The 20,981-nt window shown below is 38.8% G+C and overlaps 1 long non-coding RNA gene across 2 annotated transcripts in view; it reads left to right on the forward strand.

The window, feature by feature from the left end:
• The window catches only part of LOC107315280 (uncharacterized), a 117,303-nt gene that overhangs the window by 43,653 nt on the left and 52,669 nt on the right, over positions 1-20,981 (forward strand). Inside the window, exon 7 of one of the 2 annotated variants that reach the window (XR_014946145.1) lies at positions 6,556-9,252. The exons of the other annotated variant lie outside the window; for it this stretch is intronic. This is a non-coding gene — a long non-coding RNA (uncharacterized LOC107315280). Of the gene's footprint in view, positions 1-6,555; positions 9,253-20,981 lie in introns of those variants that run through there. 2 annotated transcript variants of the gene reach the window in all.

Consider the following 20,981-nt stretch of genomic DNA (forward strand, 5'->3'; position numbering starts at 1 on the left):
TTAAAAGTAAAATTTATGTTGCTAACACAAGTGGTTGTGGAACCCTCCAGCAGCTGCATGCACTATGCATCTTTCTCCTCTCTGTGCCTTTCTGTTCCCTGCTGTATTTATTGTCAAAACAGCAACGTTGCCCAGCTTTTTCACTTTATGCTAGGATTAAGGAGTCCTTTGTAGGCGACCTCTGTCCCAGTTTAGAAACTGTTACTTTGATAGGAATCTTGCCCTATCCTTTGCTCTGCTGTCCTGCCAGTAGGGCACAAAAACAGCTTCTGAAGATGCTGTTTTTTATTTAAATATATATATATATTTGCATGCTTATTATTTTTTTTCAATTAATTTTTCCCTAAGAGTTATAAAATTTTCCTCAGAATTATGGGGAGAAGATTGAGGAAGATCTATTCCTATTATTGGAAAGACTCGGTTTCTCCTTGCAGCAGCCTTTCCTTTACACTACTATCTGAAAAGACTATGCCATTTTACTAACTTGGGGGTACATATAACTTAGGCAATGTGCTGTCAGCATGGGCATAGCTTTATTTTATTCAGGCTTCTCCATAGCAGGTCAGTACAGATTAGTTTGATGCAGAATCCCAGAGAAAGTCAAGTTAATTAGGTCATTCATGCAATTTGTTCTTCTCTCGTGACAAAGCTGTCTGTGAATATGTTAATGGCATTCATTGAGGGAAAGCTAAAGAATCTATGAGGTGTGACATATGTTGAGAGATATCTCAGAGATCTCCTATGCAAGCATATGAAAGCATGTTTTCATCCAGCACAGTGTTTATATTTCACACAGCTTGAAATTATTTATCTTGCATATTTATAATAATAATTGCTTATACCATTTCCACCAGCAGCAAAAATAAAAAAATGGTGAAAAGAAGAGTTTGTGGATAATTTTTGTAAAAGGAGAAGTCAGAATAAATTTACAACATTATGAAAGTCTCATTATTTAGGATTCTTAAAGCTATATTAATTAAAAACATAGGAACTATTCCTAGAGGAAACAATTCTGCCCTTGTGGAGAGATGAACTAGTTGACCAGAGGATGTTTAGAGCTCTGCCTTCCATAGTTTTAGAAAAATAGCATGTCAACTAATTGGTATGTTTTATATGGCTTTTTTAAAACATGTTTTATGCTCATAATGAATGTATCTTCCATCACAGGAAGCCTAAATCATCTGGTTTTCCAAACTGTGTAAGTAACTATCGTGGAATTTGGAGGCAAACCAACACTAGCAGATATGAAAGCTAGGAACTGTGGTAGAGAAAAGAGGAAGATTAGCTATTTTAATGACAATGGAGAACGACAAAGAGGGATGCTGACAGGACTAAGACTTGATTAAGATGGAGCTTTTCATTAATTTTCATAGAGCAACTCTAATTGTTACAAAAACTATATTCAGCAGTTTTCCATCATTTTAATTCCATTTCAAGTGAGTTTAATTTAATTTATCCAATGACTAATTTTTGGCCTTGAACAAATTAATGACGAGTCCATTTTTTCCAAAGTGAAATGTGGCTTTAGTCCCTGAGACATGGACTGACATACATTGGTATATTTGAAAGCCTTTGCATGTATGTTTTATGTTTAACTTCATGTTTTTCTATACATTTACTTATGGAAAATCTGGCTGCCTGTTTCTCTCAAGACTACTGGAAAACAATATGCTGACAACTTTGTGTCACAGCTTCCCTTTGATGTTCATCACCTCTCTAGCTGAGCCTTGCAGAAATAACAAGAACTACCCAATTTTCTGCTATGTTTGAGTCACGTTCCTAAATTCCTTCATGAAGAGCCAATAGGAATCTTGTTATTAAAACCAGAACAGCTAAGTTAAATCTGTACATATTCTCTGTTTTAATTGTTCAGAGTTAATCTGAAAGTAATAAAACTTAGTGGGAAAGCCTCTCAAAGGGCTTATGGATGTTTGTTTCAGTGCTGAAGGCTCCTGAGACTGGTCTCTAATCCAAACCTTATTCCAACAGACAGACGATAGAGGACAACCTCCACAGATTGCACTAAGCATCTGACCTGCTGCAGAGGAGGAAGCAGTCTTTCTTACTGTGCTGTCCTCCCCAAAGACATAAATTTATAGGACAAAAAGAAGGAAAAGGTGATTTACACTTTGCAGAAAGCTTACACTGCTTGGCTGACAAAATGGTCTTCTGATTTCTGAATCCTTTTCTTAACCTGCCCCATCTGCTTATGCACAGCTGAATGTGAGTAGCTGCAGGAAGAGAAGGAGAACCCCTTTCCTCACCACAGCAGTGGAAAACTTCTGAATTTAATCCAATACCATGGTAAAGTTATTCTAGAAACTGGGCCATATTTCTCCAGTGCTTCTCTTGGGCAAGATGGTAGTAGGAACTCAATGTGCAGTGTGTTTTTTCCATTGTAGTATCAGTGCATGTGGATTGTCTAATTTCTACTTGCAGTGAAGAAAGTTTCTGCAGTTTTATATCATAAGGTAATGTGAATGTCATGTAAGGAAAAGGAAGGCTGCTTGAAATTGGAACACCCAGAATATTTTCCATGAGAAATGAAAACACCTGTAACTTTTTAGTATATTGTTTTACAAGATTTTTATTTTTTATTTTTTATTTTTTGCAAAGAGAATTGATTTAAAAATTGGTTGTTTCAAATATCTGGTAATGGGAATTTGAACTGTTTGTTCTGATGGGTCACATAATGTGTGCTGTATTGATTCAGTTTCTGGATTGGCAGAGCATGTGCAAGGAAAACAGCTTTAATGAGCCAATGGCCTGAATCTCTAAGGAAAGAGAGGAAGTATAGTGGAGCTGGGGAATAGAAGCTGACTTTTACTATTTTTTCATTTTGGGTTTGGTTAAGAGGAAATGAAAATTAGGTGATGCAAATTGTTACTGGCTGACTAACATTTACATGGAATTCAATTCCCTTGTCTTTGTGCTTGTAGCAAGTAACCACTCACATGTGCAGATATGGATATGTATGGGCTTATCTTTATAAAGAGCAGAAGTAGCCTGGGAACATTATTGTGAGCAGATGACAATTATCATAGTCCCCTCCATCAAATATATATATATATATATAAAATGAGATAATCACTGTGTTCAGTGGGCTGCACCTGACACAGATTACTTGCCTCTGTGCTGGCTTCACTGTGGGGCAGTCCACTCAGCCCCAGTCTGGCTCATTTCCTCACTCCATTCAGGACAGGAGTAATGTTACAGAATAGTAAATAGAATTTAAAAAGCAATGTTTTTCAAGAACCAGTCCCACAATGCAATAGGAAATCAGGGTGAATTCGAGCCAGTTCTACTTCCTTGGAGGGACAGTATGGAAGTAAGCATGGTGGGCTGAAAGAAATGAGCACCATCATATATATATATATTGGGGTTCAAATCATCTATGGAAACTCAGAAGTCATTAACAGTGGGCTGGGGTCTCCCACTTTTAATCCTTCCCAAACTCTTTTTGCTTATGAAAGAGACGGGTGGTATTGCTTATGATAAAGAGCAGCTCACCTAGAGAAGTTGTGGATACCCCATACTTGGAGGCATGCAAGGCCAGGTTGGTTGGGCCCCTGGGCAGCCTGGGCTTGTGTGTGGCAACCAGTCCATAGCAATCAGGTTGAGACTGTATGGTCCAGATCCTTTCCATTCTGTGACTATGATTATAGGACTCTGTGATTCTATGATAAGGACAGTTGAACCACTTGCAAATCAGACTGGCATCTGCTGGGTAATATTTCTCATTTTCCATGTTGACTCTCTGTGAGGTTGCCTGCAGGAACAGGGCTTTTGCAACGGCATGTCTATAGAAAGCAACTGAGACAAAGAAAATGTCTATTAAAAGACAAGCAAATCCACAGTCAGATGGTATGGGCTTGTTTCTAGGGCAATTTCCAGGTGGTTCTTTTCCTGCCTTGGAAATTTTAAAACAGTCCTTTTAGTCAGGAAAAGATTGGAGAAAATAAACAGGTAACACATTGTGCACTTCTCATCTGGGAAGAGAATAAGCTTTCCATTTTTGGCTGCTCTTTTCTTCACCCTCTTAAAGCTGCAAATTACACCTCATTTTACAGTCTCTGCTGTGATGTGAAAGAGATATTAGACATTGTGCTCAGAAGAGGCTGGGGTTAAAGTGGCCTCTACATGCATCTCTCTGCCTACAGCATTTTAAAGAGTCTCAGGGCAAAGCACGGTAGGCATTATCTAGTCTCATTTTCTCAAGGCTGCTTAAACACTATTTTGAAGGGGGATGGGGAAAGAAAAATCCTATTTTAAGATGTCAATTAGCATCCTGGCTAGCAGTGCCTCTATGCCCTGAAAGCTCAGGCATGCTGGCTGTCCCAGGCAACATGCAATTCCCAGCTTGCCTGCTTGGGTGCACCCCAAAAAATCCACTGAGCTCTGGGATTTCAGCAGCACATCACAGTGCAGCAGAAGGGACAGGATACTTTTTAGTAATAGTAGAAAATGGAGGCTCTCAGGCACCAGCAATTTACATAGCATGGATGGGGAGTGGAGGGAGCACCTAGGTGAGTGTGATGCTGATGTAAGGCCAGCTGCTTGTTCTTCATATTTTCTGCCATGCTGAAATCACCTTTTTCTAGAAGGGTACTTGCATGAATTGATTTACTTGTATGGAACAGAGCATAATTATGTACTGTGCATAATGTGCACTCGGATAGAGAAAACAAGTGATACAACCCAATGAATGCCTTAATGTGATGTCCAAGTCATGCATTTGGACATTGAGATTGGCACTTAGGTGAATAAAATTGACATTTACATGTCTAAGTGGCAATTTGGAGCATCCAGATTGGAGATTGAGGTTCCTGTGTTTGAAAACTGAAACCTTGTCTTGTAGCACTGTTCATTGTTATCTGCTGGCTACAGAGCTCTGGTAAACACAGCAGAGTATTTGGGGATTAAATGAATGAGCACACACAAAGTTGTTCATAATTACGCCAATTGATGCAATTCTTGTTTGTGGTCTTGACTGGCTGGATGAAGAGAATACACACATGCTTGTTTTAATGCAATTATTTTAAGCACCTCAAATGCAACCCAAATATAGCTAACTGGGGAATGTTGCTACTAAATTAGAAGCAGGAAAAAAATTGTATTTGTGTGGATGTGTCTTCCTATGCTGCCTGTATTTAACAAGCTAAGAAGCTGCTTCTCTGTTCAATGAGGATACAGCCCCAGTCTCAGCATGTGGTGCAACAGTAGCGATAGAGCTCCATTCACAGCACCAAAGAATGTGTTTCTTCTGGGGAAGCAAAGGATGCTTTCTCTCCATTATGGGGCTGATAGATGTGTTCAGCATTGTTAAACCTTCCTTATTGTACCCAAACAGTAATTTCTCACTTTTCTGGCTGTCATATGAAGATCAGTCTCCACATCACCATATGACTCCCCACCACAAGTGTCATCAGCATCAGACCAGGGGGTTATTTTCACTGTTTGCATGTAAGCACAAGAAAGCATGATTAAGATTAGGAATACATTTGAGAAGCAGGAGAAAGCAAGTGAGAGAGCGGCAGGCAGAGGCTCACCCATGGATTAACGCCCTTAAATTAAATGATAAAATATGCCTGGAATAAATAGAATTCTCACTGGGAACCTCTCCAAGCTCAAGCCCATATGTTGCTGGCTAATCATTTCACACCTTCATCTGCCAGAGTAATTAGACAAAAGTGAAGCAGAACTCTGCTTATTTTTCTTGCTACTGTTTCATAATACTAGCAAAGAAATGATGTGTTATTTTAAGATCACCTCAAATATAGGGGTCCACTGGGAATAGCTCTCAGGTACTCCAGCAGCTGGTTTTACTTACCAGGTGCAAAACACAGATCACTTTTTGTTAGGGGTGGTTTGTTTGTTCTTTAACCAGAGAGAAAATATATACAAATATGTACCTGTGATTGAATTTAGGTCCTTCTGGAAATGAAAGAATTGATTTTTGCCTTGCCACACAGATTCCACGTCAGTGGAAATCCACTGATTGTAAATTGGTGTAAAATTGGAGCAGAAGCGTTTATTGGCAATTGAATAGGAAATGTCATTTATACTTTTGTCATGAGCACTGCTTTTAACCATTGTGTTTTTACTTATGTTGGATATCAGTATAGATCTAACCAGCAACTATACTGCTATTGCTGCCTCAGGTTTCTCAGCAAATCAGATGAAAAGCAAGCCTGTCATGGACTGGCCTCTTTCAGAGGCTGGATAGAACTTAAATTTTCACTCCCAATAAAACAACCCCTTTTTCCTTTTTTAAAAAAAAAAAAATGAAATAAAGCTCATATTAGAGATAAAAGTAAAATCCTTGAGAAGTTTGGAAAGAGTGTGAAGGATTTATCTTGTCAACCCTTAATGGAATTAGAACTTAATGGAATGGGAAAGGAGAAAACTTTAGGTAAGTTGCATGATAAATAACTAGTGGTAGGTATTCCAGTATAATTAGACAGAGATCTTCCTTCCACTGATGATTTTGATACCAAACACTCCTTAGGACACAATCAACAAATGATCTGACCCAGATTCTACTTGTTTTCACAGCACCCACTCTGGAAGCCTCAGATGGACGGATTTGTCTTACATTTCAGGCTGAATCCTGGACTCCATCTCACTACATGGCAATAAGGGGGTTGCACTCACCTTGCAGAAGCCATTTAAAAACTAAATCAGGACATATGCTGAACCAGAAGTCACAGCATTCCAGACATCTTTTCTGGAGAAGGCCAGGAACCTCCTTCCTCAGTTTGGGAAGAATGTCAATAGATGTCAATGGCATGCATGGCTTTATCACTGAAGAAGTTAACACTTTGGGCTGAATGCAAAAAGCAGTTAGCTCAGCTGCACCCTCTTGGGAGTATGAAGGTAGAAAATAAGGAAATAAGATGAAATGTGGATGAGACATAATAGAGAAACTCTGGATTGGGAGATTTCGCAGCCAAAAGCTGACATAGTTCTGCTGTGAGGTCGTGTGAGGAAGGATTATCATGTCTGTGCATATAAGCCCATCAAACCATTTGTATTTTAATTACATAAGAGATGAAAAAAAGAAGTGTAAAATTTGCCGTGTGCTGCATGCTTAATTTGTATTATCTGGAAATCTTAAAAGGAAAAACAGACCACCCCCCTGGAAAATATGGACCATTTGATATTGAAAGCTGGGAAGCTCCAAGTAACAAAAGCCCGCAGCTTCATGTTTACATTTAAGTGCTTTTCTAGTTTTAGCAAAGTTAGTGCTTTAGTCTTATGTTTGGAAGCAAGAGGAGTCTGAGCAAGGTGAATACATGTCAGTTCTGAATCCTTGGAAGTTTCTTCTAGAATATTGAAACAGTGTCTGTTTGTTGACATAGAATTATTTACAGGAACAATAACAATAATGAAAAACTAACTGGAAAAAAAATTGCAAAACAAAACGTTTTCTGATTATCTCATTTGCAAACAATAAAGGCCAGCAGCATCCTAGACCCTTGTCAAAGGTTCCTTAGAGAATGCAAATGTAGCCTTTATCTTCTGCTGCCCTTTATTAAAACAACTGTATAGACTTTGCTGATAAACAAGACAATTAAATGTAAATGATGTCATCTCTTGGCATTCATTCACTTTAATGAGTCTCGCCAATCACCCAGTGTACATGGTAATAGCAAGGAAACAGTGATATTAAAAATCATATTAGCAGACAACAAAGAGGACAGTGACCTTTGTTTTTAACTAATGGCACAGCACACTGTATAGCAATCCAGTCAACTGTCCTTGTCATTTAAAAAAAAATAAAAATCTGATTAAATGTAAGCATTCAGTGTTTATTGTACAAGCCTTAATGAGCTGAATGTTTATGATGGTAGGAGATGTGTTTAGAGGTGAACTAGTATCTCACTCAGAATGAAGCAACTGAGGAAGTTTTTTGCACTCAGTCAGTTCCCCTCATCTCTGCTCCTTTTCACTCTGATGGATTTGCTCTCTCACATCTGCCATAAAAGGATGCATTCAATCTTGGACCATTTTTCTGCTGAGTAGTTAGTAACTACTTCTGCTGAGCAGTTGACACCCCTCCTTTTATCCCCAAGACCTCTCTCCTCATCAAGGCATTGTTATCTCCTTAACACATTCTCCTGCTCACTTTTTAATATGGAAACAAGAAACTGACTTCTCACTCTGCTTTTCCTGTAAAGGACTTTACTCCATTGAGCAACCTGTTCAAAGTATTGTCAGTATTTCAGTATTTCATTCTTCATACTTATCTCAGGAAAGAATCTTTAGTCTCTAGTAGGAATCAGAGTTCCATTTTGCCCTACACTTACAAATTGGAAGTAAAAACAAATGAGAAGAATTAAGTGTTACCTTTATATATATATATATATATATACATATATATATATATATATATATGTTTCTCCTAATGTTTAGTCTGTGTTACTTAGTTTGTCTCACCTCTGGGATGTGCAGAGCATCTTTCAAAGAGCAAATATCTGCTAGCTCTATATGATGTACCATTCAAAATCACTTACAGCTTTTAAGAAAACAGTTCCTTTAATAAGGACACAGAAAATAAATGTCCCTTTGAAGCAATTGCTTTACAGGATAATGCAACAGGAAACAAGGGAACAAGAAGGAAGCATCTTTAATAAATGCTTAACTAAAATGGATGTTCAGCATCCCCATCACAGATAAAAATCACAAATCTGGTAAACACCACAAGGTTAAATGGGTTTGAAAGACCTTTTGTCTTTTTGGCCATGGAAAATTTTGATATACATCTGCACGGTACTGCCAAACTTTGTCCACATAATCCTGGCACTGAAGATTATATGGGAATTTAAAGGCAAGTTATTCTCACACTCACAGGCAGACCAATCCTTGTCACATTATCTGACAGCCCAGGACATTAAAGTGCCTTTACTTAAGATTAGAAGTAGGGATAGAATGGGCCAGTTATTTTAGGATGATGTATATTCTGCTCTATGCTGTGTTCCAGATTTTCAGTGTGGCCATAGACACACTAATTCATCCTTTTTTCTTATTTCTCCCTTTTGTTTTTGTGTGATGATAGTAGCATTCATGGTGAGTATGTAGGCAATGGACTGGTACCATAGGTGCACAGTTACCAGATAGCTTTTATACTTGTCACTTTCCTCTGTGGGAAAAGGGAACCCACCCATAAGAGGAGCAGTGATGGAAAGGAATTCTATGTGGCTGTGACTCCTTCAGTACTTAAGAGAAATTTAGGCTTCTTGAATCAGGCATATGAGTGTCAGAGTGAAGGTGGGGACATTAGATTATGTCATACAGACTAACAATTAGGTAACACTTTCTCGCAGTTAGACTTTTTATTTGACTTCTTTTTTTTTGTGCTCATCCCATCTAAGGTAGGTACTTCACTTGGTTATCCATGCTCAGGGAGAGAAAGGGAAGTGACTCCTATCACCAGTGTCTGCAGCTGCTGTAGTTGTCTCCTTCACAGTTCTTTCAGTCACTTGGTTTAAATATATCACTTATGTGTATTATATATGCATTACATATATATAGATACACATATACTCATGTAAATATAGATGCATGCACATAAATGAAATACATATAATATGCATATATGATTGTAGATTTGCATCTAAAAAACTCTGAGCCCATTTCACATCTTCTCTGCTGTTGCTGCAGACACCTGCCATTGTCAAACACATCCTGGTCTTGTCCCAGTTGTGTCCCAGTGCTGAACCCTGATTCATGTCTCACAAGCAGATCCATATCCCTGAGGGGAGCAACGGATGTTGATGTGTGCAAGGTTCCATCAGCCTTACTGAGTGCACAGTGAGGACCAGGTTTAAGTCTTTTTGAAGGTAAATAGTGAATAAATGTGAAGCCCGGAGCTGTCATTTAAGCCTTTTCATCTCTAGAACCAGGACTCTGGGCTGAGTTTGTAATTATTCCCTTGTAGCTGTCGATCAGTTTTGCTATTTTACAGCAAGTAAATTTTCTTCTCAGTGGGTGAACTGCATGACAAACCATAGGCAAACTTCTGAAAAACTGCAAACACTTACACTTTACTGCAAATGTAACCATAACAATTCAAAGTACTAATTTTCTACCTCATATAATATGTGTAAGTATGCCTTAGCAACACTCACGGGAAACATAATTTACCAGTGCCTCTATCTTCCATACCTCAAGATGGGAAATTTCTGTCACATACTTAACAGAAGGCCGGCTGTCTGAGCTTTCCATGTGCTTATCTGCACTGGGTATTAAGGAACATCTTGAGGCAGTGTTTGCTTTTCTTTAACCCTTCGCTAGCTGTGTGGCAGCGTTGGTCTACTGATGAAAATATATCTTGGCTCCCAATCTCTCCCTGGGCAAAAAAGAAAGCAAAGTGTGAGAAAATATAAGCAGGAAACTGCACAGGAGAAAATCTGAATTTGAAGTCTTCATTGCTAGGAGAGAATAGTTAACTGCTGTGCAGCTTATCCCATGTCAGAAACCCCTCAGCACACCATGAGGAATCAGCAGCTGGGTATGTCATTCTTATTTGCATTATGCCTAGTGCCAGGTTCCCACAAATAGAAGCACATCCTGAGGAATGCTCTGCTCTGCTTTCATCTTTCTTACCTGTCATGATGTTTTAGGTGTCTTTATTAGGCAGTAGGAAATGAAGAAGAAAGGGATGTGTTTGAAATCCAAAGTTTCTTTGGGATTTGTTTGCTTACCTCTAGGTGCGAGTTCAATACCTATGAAATGCTGGGATATCTAATTCAGCTCCATACTCATTTAGGTACCAAGATGGTTGTTTTGGGTAATGGTCTGTCTGTTCTGTTGAAGGGCAGACAGAGAAAAAGGACATGATATTTACCACTTTATGTTATATCCCGCTGCTATGGGAATTGCCAGAAAGCCCTACTGCAGCCAGCCTCTTTGGGTGACTCAGGCAGCAGGATACAGACCTGGGTGGCCAGCTTTTGTGGTAGTGAGTGGCTGCCAACTTTCCACAGCTATGCAGATCAGAATGGGAGGTCAAGACATAAAACTTCCTAGCTCTAATCCCAGCCCTAGCATGTGTGCTGCTGGATTAATATTGCAAACATCACAAGGAAAGACTTCAGAATTCATAAACTAAAATATGAAGTTCTGACCCTCATTAGCTATACTTGTAATTCTACCTGACATTGCTCAGTGCATGGCTGGCTGGAAGGTGGTTTGACTTCCACACCTCTGCTGCCACCACTGAAATGCACCACCCATCACCTCACTGTACTCACATCCACTCTTTGATCTCCATAAACATTCAGCAAGTGTCAATGAATGTCAATGGGTACCATTTTTTCTGCCTGGAAGAATTCAATTCCGCATCTTTGCCTCATATGCACTTTCATGTGAGATGCCATTTTGTCAGATTGCCCCTCTGCTGCCATCTGTCAACAAAATGGAATGGAGTATTGGTGGGAAGGTTCAACCTCTACTGCCAAAATACCAGCATCCGCCTCTGACATTGTGGGCCAACATAATAAAACAAGAGGCATTACTTTTGGAGCTGCCCTTGTATTTAACTTGAAATTGTGCCCCATTTAATGTGAACAGACTAGATATGATACATCAAAACATTTCATGTGAACGGCTTTGAGATGCTGAATCTGAATTTCTAAGTGACCTTTTTGTCAGTGAGAATTTTAAAGAAAAGAGAAGCCTTTGTCTTCCAAATTCCTAATGGACAATTTCTCTCCCTCTCTCCTCATCCCCCTGATTCTCTCTACTCCAGTAATTAGAAACAGAAATTTCATCACAATGTTCCCAATTTAGAATATTATCTGTCCTGAGTGGTCAAGTTGGATGATGTTTTTTGCTGTGTCTAGTGCTGCCCTCAAGGAAATGTACTTGCTCAGACATTCAGTTGGAGCCAAGAACATTTCTGACACCCACAAGGAGCCTGCCAAGTGACTGCGGGCATTGTACATTAGTGTCACTCCATCCATAGGAAAACCTAAACCACATGAATGACTTGAAGCACAATTTTCTCCTGAGGAAAAAATAATAATAGTTGTGTATATCATGGCATTTCAGTTTTAGTTGAGCTGCCTGCAAGATGCCAAAATTCAGTAAGATGGGGGAAAGAACTTATTCATTTCTGAGAAATGTTAAGTGAATATTCACCAGAACATCTGATTCATGATAAGGCTTTAAACCTCTTGTGCTTTAGTGAACCTGAGGAACCATTCATTTGAATGAGACACAACTCAGGCATTAGTCAGACAGGAGATGAGATGCAGTCCTATAAAATAACCACATTAGTATGAAAAATGAGACATAAACCAAACTGTCCCCATATGTTGCTATCCATATCTCAGGAAGATTTTTCTTGAAGTTTTACTGTATAATGATCATCAGGGGAATTTATATGCCCTGGTCTGGAATTCATATTAAACTTAAGAGGAGGAAAGGGAGACAAACACAGACAAAGAGATATCCAGGAAACATGGACAGATGGGAGATAGCTGAAACAAAAACTTTAGGCAAGGGAGCCAGGCGTTGCTCTACACTGAACTGCATTTGGGTACTGAGTGCAGTGTTCTTGTAAATACAGGGACAACTGCTTAGGGTTCTGCCACCTAACCCTGCCTACATGCATGCAGTCATCTGTCCCACTGCATTACTTATTACTTACAACTGCTTTTTAATGTAGTTTGGGAGATACAGTATATGCATCATTTCTTTATTACAGACTTTCAATCATCATCGTGATACAAAGGAAAAACATTTTTTGGAGCAGATGCACTCTTTTATTAGCTAATATGTTCTTGGTTGACACTAATTTGCCACAGCAAAATGTAGCATCCGTCTTCAAAATGCTGCTCACTAATGCCATTCCAAAAACCAATGGGTATGCAATAAACTGCATATAACAACCCATAATAAAGCAGTTTTACTACAGATGTTCATTATGCACATGAGTCTCTGTAGCAGCCTGTGCATTTTGGAGAAATGTTCAAAATTAGTTTGGAAAGGCAGTAATTAAAATTAAAGTAATTTTTTCTTATAAAATTCAGTCAGATCAGAACCACAGACATGTCACAGTGCTTGCTTACCACGAGTGACTTCTCCCTTATCCCCTGCCCTTCAAAGAACATTGGATAATATTACTGTAGACTTGGGTATCATATCCAAAGCTTCTCTAGATTCCAGCAGACTTAATCATAAGGAGAAAATATTTTGGATTTTGGAAATTTGATGCTTTTCTTATTACTACTTCTAAACATGTTCCTGATTGAAGTTTTCCCTAAGAACTTGTTGGTTGATTGATGTTTTCCCTAAGAACTTGTTGGGTACAGGTAGTGAATGCACTGCATGCTGGATTAATTGTCCTGAGAGCTCTAGGATTGCCTTTTGTACCCCAGTTTCCTTACAGTGCTATGGAAAGCATTTGTCAAATATTCTGATTCTTCCCATTGTATTAAGGGAAAATCAAAATTATCAGTCAGATATTGTTCTTCAAGCCTTTTCCTTTAATTTTAGGTTGAACTTTATGTTAGATAGACTAGTTGTTTGCTTGCTTTTTTCTCCCCACTGTTCATGTGAAAGTGGTGAAGGTTTTGTAGTGAGCTCCTCTCCATCAGTATGTCTGGTGGTTTAACACACGCGGCCTTTTGTTCTTTTTGGCCATTACTGAATGCTCTGCAGACAAAGCAAGCAGAGCATTAATCACCTCCTGTGGTATGTGGATCCCAACAGGCTCTTAGGCACCCTGAGCAAAGAGAGATGTGTCTGAGCAAAAATTTCTTAGCAAACACTGCTGAATTTGGTATAGATTTAGATCTTAAATGTCTATTTATTTATTTATTATTAATTTACTTACTGTCCTGGACCCAATTCAGAAATAATTCAAAAGTAAAAGGGAGAATCCCCAACTATTAGCAAGAGCAGCATGCCAGAGATCAGTTCCTTCCCAGGGCACAGGGGGCTACAGAAGGAAGCAGTGAGAATATGTTATCAATCAGACTTGAAGGTAACCACCAAATAGCTGTGGAACGAGTTCCTGACATTGCCTATGAGCTTTACATGCAGATGTGGCATTTGTCAATTCCCCATGACGCCAGTCTGTGTGTTGCAATATCAGGACATGAGGCATGACTGATTAATTTGCAGCTTTGACTCAACTTCCTGACCTACTAATTCCCTGCTCTGCACTACTAAATAAGAAGGCACAAACAAAAGAAAAGAAAAATGGAAAAAATGAGATCCTCTTACTTCATTTTTTGAATAGAAGATAAACGAGCTCCCTATCGAATAACTCAGAGATTTGCTGAAGAGTGCTAACTATATTTGAGAGTACAGTGTGAATTTATTTCTGTGAGAAAAGACCTCTCTGAGTCATTAATGTGTAGCAAGAGGCACATTAAGTGCAATTAGATAATGTATTAAAAAGTGGTTTTGGAGCTTTTCTGTCCTCTCACAGAGCAGTCTGGCTTCTGAAGTGACTATTTCTGAAACCTACATTTGCACCCTCAACCCATAAATGCAACTTAATAAACCTTCCAGACCTGAAATGAACATTTTGATGACACTGTGAATACAGTATATGCTAAAGATCTTCTATTCCATTTTCTATAACCATAAACAGATATGCTTTAATGGTCTGTTGCCTTTACCTTAAAAATTCCAATTTAGCTCCCTAGAGCTATAATAATAAAAACTGCTGACATTCTGTTTTTATTTTTCAGAATAAGAAGAACTGGTCTTATAAAGCCTTTTCTGTATTTGTGGATGACTGAAATCAAGCTCAGTCTTAGAATCAGGAGTCTTTCTTAAGAAGAAAGGGATGTGACACAGACTTTTAAGTTTGACACAGGTGACAGCAAGTCTTTCAACACATGAAGCCCATTCATTTTTGTCTTGAAAACAGCTTTGTAAATGTCAGAGTTTAAAACTCATTTGACTCATCTTTGCCTTTTCTTTTTTTTTTTTCCATCAGCATTTAGCTCACCCCAAGTTTGAAGGGCTATCTACCCATTTCTGTCAGAAAAATAACTCAGTCAACAGATGGGGTCTTCTGTTTTACTAGGCCTGCTGTGCCTGCTTCTGGCCACGCTGGATTACAGGAGCTCAGGTTCTTCTGTCTGAAAACCTCTACACGGCAAGCAGAGAGAATGAGGCTTTAAAATTTTCTGTTTTCTTTGGCTTTTAGGCAACTGGCTGCATTCTATCTAAGGGGAAAAATACTTCATGCTGCAAAACTATGTCCCTCTCCTGTGGCATGTCATAAGATGTCTTACATATTTTAACTCCAATATGAAATGGCAGTACAAATCTGTGCGTGGATGCAGCATTTTGCGGCCTATTACTTTAAGTGTTGACATTCTATTGAAAGCACAGCTGCACCGTAGAAAAAGCATTTCTTATATTGACCTGACAGAATTCAATCTTTAGATATCTCAGGGAAACCAGCATGGGGTTATTCAGTATCTGCACAAACCATATTCTAATAGTTTTCACCATGAATGATCATGACGCTCTTTCATAGTCCTGCATCTCTCTATTTTTGCTGATTCTTCTTTTATTTTTTTTAAGTATTTCCTCAAGAATCTTTGTTCAAACTAAACTCAAACAGCCTCTGCAGATTTTAATCTCTTTACAGAAGATGAAATCCCATTCTATTTTTTGCTGCTGCTTCTTTTTTAGCCTACCACAAACACTTCTACCCTACTGATATTGCAAGTACCTTTTTTTCCCCCATGTACGGAGGAACATAGGAACAGGTTTTGTGGACAGCTGAGCTCCATAATCTGTCTTTTACAACAGCCAAAAGCAGCACTGCTCAGTGACTTATGGCTTGTCCTGAATATTAGTGACAGCAGTTATGAGGTCAAAGCACTGGAAATAATTGCATTGTGCTGATGAACTCTGTGGCCAGAGGTTTGTACAGCCAAGGCAAAGGGAAAGAGAGCAGAAAAACACAGCAACCTACTGAAGTACAGGAGCTTTAATGAAGATGGTCATGGGAGCACAGGTACAACCTTTGAGGTCGCTGCATCTTGCTGCCTAGCACTGGAGGCAGCCACATCTTGCAGACCCTGCACACAGTGATGCGAATGTCAAGTAGCCAGGGCTAGGTTCATAAGGACAGGTATTATTTTGCTGGGAAAAAAAGAACACAAAGTCTTTCAGGCATCATGAGCCTTATTTTGAGTCTGAAGAGAATGAAGCAAAGGCTGAGAATTATGTATTCTTAGACCATCATGGTTGCAACACTACAACCATTGCAGTTCTGTCAGTTAATTAATTTTTACCTCTAAGAGCCCCTGAGGAATGTGTCAATTTAAATTATAAAGCACCAAGAGGAGCTTCATAAAAATGAATGTCTGTGTATAAACCTTAATTTCATGTGAAGTCCTAGGAAAAATTCTTAACCCAAACCAGTTATTTTTTGCATCCTAAATCAAAGTAAGCTTCAGTGTAGTATTAGAGTGGAAGTTGGGGTTAGGAAGCCTGAAAGAAAAGTTCACACTTTTGATCTCACGGTTCAAGACATTCCTGGTCAACAACTTTCTAAGACCTGGTGAGCATCAGAGCTACGCTGGCATCCTAACGTGAGACAGCTCTCAAGATGCTTGTTCTCAGCCTGCAGAAACTCCAGCTGATGGACTCAAGCCCTGATCTGATAAAACCTCTGCAGGCTGAGTGCCTGTTCTGTACTTCCTTGTTATTGCTGTCCTCCAAAGGAATTCATCTTCCCCTCCAGAACCAGAGTGGACTCTCAGCTCTGGGCAAAGGAACTGTTTTTCCCTGGTTCAGAGCTCTTTTTCTCATACTCCTGCCCTTCTCAGAAGTTCTGAATATTTATTTTTTTAAGAAAAAGGTGTATCAAAGGAGACCACTTCCCCTAGGATTAAACATTGCTGCTCTGGCACACAACCCTGTGGCTGCTGTGAAGAGTCAGGCACTTCACCTCACACAATTTGGCTAGGGAATAAAACCCATTATGGAATGTGGAAATAGGAAAGGCAACTGTTCTACAGATAGGGAAGTGAGACTGAGCTGTAAGTCAGAAACAAATTAAAGGGAATGAGCATGGACTGAAGGTTAGATCTCCAACCCTCGGTTTGGGCCTTATCCAAGATGAAATTCACAGGGCATTTTAATGTGAATATCACACTTTGCTCATTTAATAAACTTACCTGCTGGGAAGGACTGCTAGATGTGGATTCCTCTGTGCATCTGTTAACATTATAAAAGAATGATATTTATGTGATAGAGAGAGTTTACGATGCTGATTAAGTAAATATTTGCTTTTAAATATTTGTATGCCAATACTTAGATGAATGTGAATTCCCAAGATCACTGTTTTTATGATCCCATTTCAACAAGGGCAATTACTTCCTTTCTGCTAATCAGGAAAAGACACAACCAATATTAAGAGACCATGGGAATTGAGTAGGATCAAAGGTGCAGATTACCAACTGGAACGTATTTCTTTCTCATGTTCATTACTCAATATTATTTGCATAAATAAGGTGTTTTTTTAATTTGAGAAAATTTTCTTGCTGCTGATTCTCTCTTGGGGTCATAAGCTTCTTCTTATGATATCACAGCTGATTGCTAGAGAAAATGTTATCACATGATCAGAGGTTCAGGTGAGGGAATGAGTAGCTCTTAGGGGGATGTTCCTGTGTTCATATTCATATCCCATGTATTAAATTATTAATGCTGAATGGAAACAATCCTTCCCATGCAGTACTTTTCCATGACATGACAGCAGTTTCCTAAGTGTTTGGCATTATAGAGACAGTCACTATTATGTGTTCCTCATGATGCTCTTAGGGCACCACTATGAGGGTCACAAGAAGAAATCTGATAACTGAACCAAAAATAAAGTCCACTAATACAAGACTTCATCTGGATTTCTCAGTGTATGTTGTCTCCTTTATGATTTTCTATAAGCATTTGGGGTCAGTGAACACTTCAATACTAATGTTCCTCATTTTTGGCACCAAAAAAATACTAAATGCCTGTGCACAACAGTGGCTTTTTTAAAAATGGCTGTTTACAAGTAAAGTATCCTCAGGAACATATTTCACTGTCCTGTATGACTGTTTTCCACCTGTATCAGCATCTTGTCAGCCACCTGACAACAGAAAACTGCTTTGATGCAGCTAATGAATTCTGCTCCATTACTTAACAGGTAAATGCAAGTGTGGTCTGTATGCAAAATATATCCCTGGTGAATATATAGGAAATATAAAAACCTTTTCTTTTTCAGATCTAATAAAATATTAGTCTGAGTTGAACTGAAGGAAGATTTTGAAGCTGCTTGATCCAGATCAGGATTTGTGTCTGAGTTTGGCCCTCTTTCTATAGTGTGAAAATGAAAGTCACCTTCCAAACTGCTGCCCACAACTCTATGTGAACTTTGTAGCTGGTATGTTCTATTCATAGCACAATAGGATAAAACAATCTAGAGAGGGTTTTCCAGTTGCTTACATGATTTATTCAATTTCTCTTTTTATAACTGAAATAATACTATTCTTCTTGCAACAAGGAATAGGAACAATGGAAGTGACCTCTGCAATGATTGCTCTCAGACAATCTTTTAATTTTACCCTGGACCTGACAGTTCTTTCCCCCACTCTTCTCTTTGGAGGCGGATGAACACTTATGTGTGACCTAGGACTGGCAATGAGTCCTCATGCCTTCATAGCAGAAATGAAGTTCAATGTATTAGTTATTCATTTTCTTTTTGTCCCTTGGGAATTCCTCATAACAGAGTGATTCTTTGCTGCCATATGCTGCAGCTTCATAAAACAAATAATTCATGCACAGATAACAAAGATCACAAAGAAGCAGGAGAACAGAAGAATTGTAACATCAGCTTCACGCACAGTCAGCACAAAGAAGGAAACAAGTTTTCTGTGGAAACACCTTTATTCAAAGTCCCTGTAGGATTCATGTTTCTGCCGGCACAGGTAGCATTGCAGCTGGGGAAAGGGGATTCCTCTGAACTGTGGAAGTGCTGCAGGATGTGAGGCTGATGGGTCACTGACTCTGGCCTGATGATGGCTCTAATTCAGCAAAGCACTTACGTCTCATTGACACTGCAGGGAAACATGTCTGTGTTACGCACAGTCCCTGTTGCTGAATTGCACCTGGAACTGAATACAATTATAGTTTTGGTCTTTCAGGGGATGTTGTCAGTTTTAAATATATGTTTAAAAAAACAACAAAAAAAAAAAAAACCCAAAAAACCCAAAAAACCAACAACAACAACAACAACAAAAAAAAAAAAACACCAAAGAAAAACAGGCCATAACATTGGGTTTATTTGCCAATGATATAGATAATGAGCTATACAATTACAACTTGAAAGTACTTTCCATTTCCATTACTTTCCATTTCCATTTTTCCAGATTACCACCATTTTGGAAATGAAAATAGTCTGTCTCACTTCTTTTTACACCCTGATCCTAAAAAAAAACTCATAGAATCATAGAATAGCCTGGGTTGGATGGGACCTCAAAGGTCACCTATGACTCCTACTGCCGTGGGTAAGGTTGCCAGCCAGTAAATCAGGCACCACATCAGGTTGCCCAGGACTCCACTCAATTTGTCCTTGAATACCTCCAGAGATGGAGGTTTCACTTCACATTTCACTATGTCCCACAGCAAAGAAACAATGAGAAGGATTATTGCCATTGGGAGTTAAATAAATTCATAGATTGGTTATTTTAATCCTGAATTTCTGTTGTTAGGAAATAAAATAAAATAAAATAAAATAAAATAAAATAAAATAAAATAAAATAAAATAAAATTAAATTAAATTAAAAACTCCTTGGTCAAGCCTGACTTTCCATTGTTTTAAAAAAATCCTGTACTAATGTTTAGTAAGAATTACAATTCTGTGCTCTGAATCTGTTTACTTTAAACTTGCCTTCAATGCACTCCTTGCTTACAGAACCTCCAGCTATTGCACTGGGCAGATGCCCGGGCCTGGATTGCATAGGAGTGAGCAAACACATGAGAGGGCCCAATCTGATCTGGCACCATGCCCCGAGCAAAAGTGGAAGATGCTCTGTGAGTAGTTACAGTTCATTTTCCCATCTATGAAGAAAGCACACCTTTTCTGCTTACTCTATCAGGAAGTATAAGCCGGTCTCCTTTCAGACCTGTATTACTGCATTTCAGTGTATTAGTTCATTCTTCTACTGCTGGCAAAAATCTGCAATATAGGTTGCATTTATAGCTATAGCATGTAATCCCTTTTATCCCCTGCACATTCCAGATTCTGTTTTGAAGTAGGCAACAGCCTCATTGTATCACTGACATTATCATTTCAATGAAGCCTTTTCACAGAATACTTCTTACTCATCTGCGCAGAAATTGGATATTTCTTAATTTGCCACCTAAGGAACTATAGCATCGCCCGTCTTCATCTTCTTTAACTCTTCTCTGACAGAAATTAGGCTCACATTCCCTTTTTCTATTTGCCACCAAAAGAAAAAGAGAAAAAAGTATTCTTGCAACACTAAATAAGCATAGCCCCAAATAATTTAGCTGCTTTGAAATTTTAGCTGAGAGTTATCAGCATTTGGTGATCTATTTGCATCTCTGAGCTATTTCTCACCCATAATGCAGTGCTTTTCTTCCTTCAGAGAATAAACCTGGATCCATCATAAGCTGTGTTGTCCAAAAGGAAAGGAAGACAATGGAGAAAATCATCCATAGGAAATAGGCACCTCAGGCTGGTGTTCCCATTCAGATCACATCTGTTTCTGTACAACTTCACTGCCTCCTTTCTCCTAGGCTGTACTGTGGTATATGAAATATAGGGATAGTCACACTTAAACAAGAGAGCTGGAGTAAATGGCAAGGGGACCAGGTTTCCAGAAAGAAAAATGTTCAGTGCTTGTAATTAAAGTCCGAGGCTGGGGGATAAGCTATGGGAGAAGGATTTTGGAATATCTTCAGACCCCATTTTTCAACCAGCTTTAAACCATGTTTAC

The sequence above is a fragment of the Coturnix japonica genome, chromosome 5 (genome assembly GCF_054131305.1).
Source record: "Coturnix japonica strain WE chromosome 5, WE-NBRP24, whole genome shotgun sequence".
Classification (NCBI taxonomy): domain Eukaryota; kingdom Metazoa; phylum Chordata; class Aves; order Galliformes; family Phasianidae; genus Coturnix; species Coturnix japonica.